We start from the raw sequence: 7,489 nt of genomic DNA, 5'->3' as shown, positions 1-7,489 counted from the left end.
GTTTTTCCACTATTGTTTTCCTGCGGATGCTGCTGGTTTTGATGCAGGATATTCAAGTGTGTAAACCCTTGCGCCTAATGCCGCTGGTTTGTTATGCTGGCTTCATGTATATGTTTTTGCTGGATTTCATGGAGTTGAGCTTAATTAAAATTTGTGTACACAATGGTCTTATCACCATTTTTGTTGGAATAGTTAGTGGTTTAGCTGTTTGATGACAAGTTAAGTCCAGGGTTGGTGAAGTTGATGGCTCCCTCTAATTTGCCTTTGGTTTGATGCTTTTTGTTCATACTTCAAACCCCGTTGTACAGGTTCTTCATTATTAATACAAATTTGCTTTTCAAAAAAAAATTAATCCAAGATTTAATTCGATGTAGTGTCATTCTTACATTTATTGTATGAAAAGCCAGAAAATCAATGAAAATGGCCTCCAAGGCATGCTACAAATGCCATTTCTTTAGGTTTATTTTGCTTCCATCATTTAGGTGCGTAACAGGTTGATTAGAATAGCCTTAGGATGAAATAGAGCCTTAGTTTACTACATCTTACACTAAAGAAATCAAACCACTAAACACTTCTTAATGAGCGACAAAATTATTAGTCCTACACATGATTTTTTGAATAAAGATAATGCATAAGAGATTTATTCTTTCTTAAGGATTGTGAGGATTATTTTGTTGAGTTTTGTAAAGTTCTCTAACTTAGCTATTTAAAAGGAATTTCCCCAAGAGACACCTCTCTTGTATGAATTCCAAGAGATACCTCTATTTTATTTTTTAAAGACAAGCTTTTTATTAAAAAGATAAGAAGAGTCGTTTACCCTTCTTATACAAAGAGAGAAACTATCACTTATAAGCATTATAGCATAACATGAAGAGTATTACAACATGGCATGAACCCCACCAGAAAACAGATTTTTTCCGACGGAAAAAATTTCATTGAAAATTTCCAACGAAATTCTAACAGAAATTGTTGTTATTTTTTTTGACAAAATTTTGACAAATTTCCAACGAAAATATACCAACGGAATATTTCCGTTGGAAATCCATTGGAGATAGTTTTAGCGTCAAAAAAAATTTATCCCACCAAATTTTCAGACAAAATTCTCAATGAATTTCCGTTGGAATTTTTCAACGGAAAATTATCTGTTGGAAATCCGTCTGAAAGTTTAAGGATCCAAAAAATTTTAAGGCCTGCTAAAGTTTCCAACGGAATTTTTCGTTAGAAAAAGCTATAACCAATGGAAATTTTTTAACGGAACATTTCATTGGAAAATTCCGTTAGTAATAGTATTTTTTAGATTTTTTGTCTTAAAATATTTTAAACTTTTTATAAATTTTATTAAAACTTTATAAAAATTAGATATTAATAAAAGCAAATATATACATACTGAAGTTTATAATATTTAAAAGTTTAAATATGTTTTCCTTTGCTTATTTTTTTACATTTTTGCAAACTTTATTGAATCATAAATTATAAACTAATAATTCCAAATTCATTAATTTTATAACATTAAAAAATTGATAAAAAGAACAAAATAAATTTTTTAATTTTATAAAAATACATGACAAGATATAATAATAAATTAAACAAAAAATAATAATATTTTATGTACATTTTAATATTAATTAGTTAATATATATAAATTAAGAAGATAGATATATAATAAACTTATTAATATAATATATTTAAAATATATTAGTTTATTATATCTATTTATACAAATTAGAATCATATCTTTAGAATATATATATATATATATATAAACCTACATTATTCACACAAAAAAAAACCTATTGTATTAATATGAAACTACAAGTTATATTTTTTAATTGATATAGCTTTATAAGTTAATATATATCTATGTATATGAGATATTAAAATATCCTACATATATATATTAATATGTTTTATATGTAAGGTTATTGTAAATTTATTTATATGATTATAGTTATTAATTTTATTAGTTATTATCATACTTTTTATAAAATTATATTGATAATTAATTATACAAATTTTGTAGTATATTTCAAATTATAACATATAATTTTTGTCATTAATATATACATAATAAATTTAGTACTATAACATTATGTTTTATATTGAGTAATATAAAAAAATTAATTTATTAATAAAATTTAAAATATTTAAATTTGTATTACTATAAAGACTTAAACTTGTGTCCAAATGAAAAATGAATTAAATTTTAACCAAGTCTGCCACCCATCCAAACTAATTTCAAAACTCCCCAGCTTAATTTCAAAAGAAACCAACCCATATGACTCAAATACAAATCCCTAACATGTGCGTCGCTCACTTTCCCCAAATCTCTCTACTTTGCTTCCCTTCTTGTGCTGAGACCAGAGGCTGAAACCCATTTGCTGGCTCACTCATCACTTTCCAAAATTGTTTTGTTTTGTTGCCTTTGCTGCGAATCTCCATTTGTTGTGCTGTTTTTGAAGGATCTCTGGTAGCAATTTCCTGATTCTTGTGTGTGAGCTGGAGGTAAACTTTTTGCTGTTGCTTGTTTGAGTGTTGGTTTGCTGCTGTGGCAGGTTCTCGAGTCTTGGTTTGGAAATGGCTTGTCACCCTGGATTGATTTTGACTTTAGTATTGGGTAAGTTCTTGCTTTACATTTTTCTGGGAATTTTTGTAACACTTGAAGCTTGGTAACTGCCTGATTTTGAGTGCTTAAGGCTATTGCTGGTCACTTTGTTTTGTACAATTTATTGTGACTTGGTTGCGGTGGAATGAGTCTTTTGACTCCTTGTCCTTTTTGTTTCCATTGGGAGTCGTTGTAATGTTTTAGGAGGTTGATCCCATTTGCAACCTGGGGTTTATTGCTCTGGGTTCTTTTGTATATCACAGGTAACAGGCTTTACAGGGGGTTTTTGTCCCTGTTTTGTGTTTCTTGCTCACTACCGCAGGCCTGGTAGTTTTGTAAAGGAATTGATAATAAATAAATCTTTTCTTGCCGTTCAAAAAAAAATGTGTTGAACATATTATTTATTTAGAGTTTACAAGTTGCCCACCCCTTTTGAAACCCGATTTTGACCAAGGCTTGGTTTGAATGTCCCTACACAAATCTGACGCAGCATCTTATCAGCATTGATTTAATTTTGGCGAGTTGGGTGGGTTTAGCCATCAAATTTGACAGCATCGAAATATTTTGGATGATGACATGTAATTAATTCTTGCTTGCTTTTACATAAATGATGGATCATTGAGCCACAATATTGCTATATAAGAAAGAATTGTAACAGGGCAAGGATCGAAGACATATATGCATGTTGCGAAGTCAATTCCTCAAAACGAGTGTAAAGCACATTTTTATATCGATTGAGTTTTTAAGCTTTTCATTTTCCAAGAATTTGGAATGGGCAGGGACACAAAGCATTAGTTTGGAGAGCCTCCAAATGGCATTAGACCCATTATTCTGAATGATCTACTTGGAATTAAGAGGTTTTATGTCTTCAGAACCAATTAAAACTATATAATATTTAACAAGTTTCCTCAGCTACCAAGCAGAGTATTTGGCTTCTCCAAGTTGTGTCAATTAATTCTTTTTCTTATCTTGTCTTGCTTGCACTTACATGTATTCTTTCCTCTAGTTCTGGTTTTCAGCTCTTTCAGAGTTTTGGAGTCTAACTCTTATATTCTCTTCTGATAAAATTAACACCACCATTTATATCGTAGAATCTTCAATTGGTTTGCCTGCATCTATTTATTTTTCTTCTTATTGGAGCTGTTTTTTAATGCAGTTTTGTCACTCAAGTGCCTTTAATTCTCCATTCTGGACCACAAATTCTAGGGCTCCAGTTTATAACAACAACTTATCACGCACTGTCAGGGCAAGAGGTAATCATATAATTCTCGGTGTGCCTATATCACGTTCATTAATGGTAGTAGTTTCCCAGATGATGGAGCTCCTAATCATGAACTACTGATTCTTTTGGTCAATTTGGTTTAGCTTCTCATACTACTTTTAACCTTTATTAAGGTCTTGATTTGTCAATATTCTCTTTCAAGGTTGATTATTAGCATCAGTTGATTTGAACCATGTTTCATAGGAGTCAATGCTTCTTGAATTGTTGAAGACAGTCCCAGATTTCAAAGACTAGACTTTTCTTTGCTTTGTTATTGAGCAAGGGGAAAGCTAAAAGCATCAGAATTTTGTGCAGCTTTGTTTTTTCAGCTTTAATTTCTCCAAAATCCGGACTACCATCTAAATTCTCATTTGGCTTTTCTAATCATAACAATATTTTAAAAACTCAAAACAATGACCTGTATTTTGTCTTCTAATATATATTCATTGATATATACATATGAATTGGGAGTTTTCTAGGATTAATTACTCTGTAATTAGTCAGCAAGACTGCAATTAATGGATCGAGTTTTTGATTTAGGTAAAATATGAAAACATTTTTAATAAGAAAATTTTTTGCTGATCCTACAATAAAATAAGCCAATACAGCTAACAATCGCTTAACCAAGAAGCTCTTTTCCTCTTCTTTCATTCTCCTAAACTGTGAGTACTTTGCTGACTTGATTCCTTATTGTCTAGCTAACTTTTATACATAACAATATTGTAGTGAAGCAATTAGCAATTTCCATGAAAATATGAAGTCTAAGCTTAAATATTGCTTTCTTTCCTCATGTAAATCTCTTTTAGCAAAAAGCTAAAGAAGTTTGCTAGTTAAATCACTTTCGGGGCTTTTGTTCTCTCATCTCTGCATCTTCTACTGTTATTGCCAACATCTTCCAACACTCTTTGTCACTGCCACTCAGCACAGGTACTTTTTACCCCCCCTCACCCCATTATTTTTTATTCTCATAAATAGTAAGAATCGATTGCTTATTTACCTTCTTAATTTGCTGGGGTCTTTTATTATTATTAATTCTTTTGCTTTTGATTGTGGTGTATATTGAATAATAATACTATCTTTCCTTGTGTATTGCACTTTTCACACATAAGAAAAGAACAACATTACAGTCAAATTTAAAATCCGTAACCAAACCTAACTGATCAGAACCACTTGAATTAACTTTAGCATAATTGGTTTGACACTTAATTGGATTTCATATCAAATTAATTACTTTATACTGTTTCCAACCAATTCATGCTCCTTTTAACCATGATCGAAGAGATGCAATAGAGCCAAACGTATTGTCTCGATCATAAGCAAAGAAGACTTGAGACTTTTAAGTTTCATATTCATTAATTGGTTAAGTCATGACATTAATTGATCACTTCCCTTAAAACCACTTTAAACTGAAGAAGATATAAATAAAATAAAATATGAAAAAATTAAAAATTATTTATATAATTTTTAAAAAATTTACTATTTACTTTTGTATTTAAATATTTTTTATTTTTTAAGAATAAATAATAAAAATATCAAAAGTCCTTACTTTAAAAAAACTAGCAATTCCTTTCTTATGTTGGAATTTTATTATTTTATCATAAAAAACCAATCATGACTTGGGGTCCAATTCATAGTGCATAGTTTTTATCCATAAGGAAAAGGAAAAGAGTTTTGGCCATTTCTCTGTCACTTGGTTATATAGGATTTTGTACTCATTAATACATAGAAAAGTTTGTGAATATGAATTTATCTACTCGTTTATAAAGTTACACTTATATAGCTTCTTGTTTTGTTTGTTTTTATTCTTGTATGGAATCATTTTTATTATCCTGACTTGTTATTATTTTTTAAAATTTTATTTAAAATGTTTAACTTAGTTTTTCTTATTGGAATGTAGTTGTTAACAAATTTTATTGTAAACAATAGTGAAAATTACTCTTGACTGTTATATTCTATGACATTTAGGATTACAAAATGATGGGAGATCGATCTTGGATGTATCGTCGCTTAACTTCTGATGGATTCATTAGAGATGAATTTGTAAATGGAGTTAATAAATTCATTCATTTTGCACGTTCTAACTCTACATTTAGATGGGAGAATGAAATTATATGCCCTTGCTCTCGATGTAGTAACAAGAAGTTTCTAAATTCCGATAAGGTGATAGAGCACATCTTTTGAAAAGGGTTTTACTGGTGTTTACACAATTTGGAGTTTACATGGGGAACATGATGTTGGACAATCATCACCAAATAGAGATAGAGTTAAACAATATGCTAGTAATGAGGAATATGGGGAATATGAAGAACCTACATATGAAAAAGAAATAGAAAATTCATATATTATAATGGTTAAGGATGTTATCGGTTCAGAAGTTGCTTTCAATTATAGTCATGATAATGAGTCAAGGTTTGTGGAAGAAGATCCAAATCCAAATGCAGCTAGCTTTTACTGTTTGTTAAGTAATGCAGAGGAACCTTTATAGTCAGGTTGCATAAAGCACACAACGCTTTCAATTGTGTCGTAATTTTTAAATGTTAAGTTAGAGTTTAATTTGATTGAATCATGTTTTGATCGGCTATTGGAGATAATAAAGAATATATTGTCATCAGATGAAACTTTAACTACTAACTTTTATAGAATGAAAAATAAGGTAGCAATACTTGGATTGGGATATATCAAATTTCATGCTCACAAAAACAATTTCATGTTATTTTATGAGAAAATTGCTAATTTTGATCATTGTATGATATGTGGGTATCTTCTGTATAAACTGAGGAAATCAAGTGTGAAAAGGCAAAGGAAAATACTTTACAAGATTTTGAGTTACTTGCCACTTATACTAAGGTTTCAAAGGCTTTATATGTCAGGTAAAATTGCTTAACATATGACGTGGCATGAGCAAAACTAAGGTGATGATGGAGTCCTCAAACACCTTGTTGATGGTGAATCTTGGCAACACTTCAACCGCACACATGAGTTATTTGCAATGGAACCTCAAAATGTCAAACTAGGGTTATGTGTTGACGGTTTCGATCGTTTTGAATCGACTGTGAAACCTTATTCTATTTGGTCAGTAATGTTCTGTGTACAATTTACCTCCATGGATGTGTATGAAACAACAATATATATTTCTTAATATGGTTATTTCGGGAAAAAAAAATTCAAGTTAAAACATAGATATTTTCTTGAGGCCTTTGATAGATGAGTTGAAAGTATTGTGAACTCAGGGTGTTGTCATGTATAATGCATATAGGAAACAAAATTTTCATATGAGGGCAGCATTATTATGGACGATTAATGATTTTTCTGCTTGCGATATGTTGTCAAGGTAGAGTATTCATGGACGATTATCATGTCTCTATTGCATAGAACATTCTAAGTCTTTCATATTGGATCATGGTAGGAAACTTTGTTTTTTTTATTGTTATCGGCCATTCTTGCGACTTAATCATCCTTTTAAGAGGCAGAGAGACAAATTTATTAAAAAAAGAGTTGAGCATGATTTGTCATTTCTTCGATTATCAAGTGAGGAAATATTACAACGTTTAAATTCGCTTCCTCATATCCCATTTGGAACAAAATATGGTGAGCAAAAGATTTCGAGTTATCGTGTAAGTCATAAT

At 30.2% G+C, this 7,489-nt stretch overlaps 1 long non-coding RNA gene across 4 annotated transcripts; it reads left to right on the top strand.

Annotated features, from left to right (window-relative positions):
- Positions 1-2,127: 2,127 nt before the first annotated feature.
- LOC108660974 (uncharacterized) lies at positions 2,128-7,040 on the top strand. 4 transcript variants are annotated; one of them, XR_016024699.1, is made up of 3 exons: positions 2,183-2,614; positions 3,759-4,790; positions 5,829-7,040. It is a non-coding gene; the product is annotated as an uncharacterized LOC108660974 (long non-coding RNA). The 4 variants fall into 4 exon arrangements; XR_016024700.1 differs by having other exon boundaries at positions 2,184-2,614; positions 6,734-7,040; XR_016024698.1 differs by having other exon boundaries at positions 2,192-2,614; positions 3,759-3,855; positions 4,670-7,040.
- Positions 7,041-7,489: the final 449 nt, after the last annotated feature.

Source organism: Theobroma cacao, chromosome 2, assembly GCF_053813885.1.
Source record: "Theobroma cacao isolate CCN51 chromosome 2, ASM5381388v1, whole genome shotgun sequence".
Taxonomy (NCBI): Eukaryota; Viridiplantae; Streptophyta; class Magnoliopsida; order Malvales; family Malvaceae; genus Theobroma; species Theobroma cacao.
Note: the sequence above shows the minus strand (reverse complement) of the source record. Positions and strands in the feature narration are given on the sequence as shown.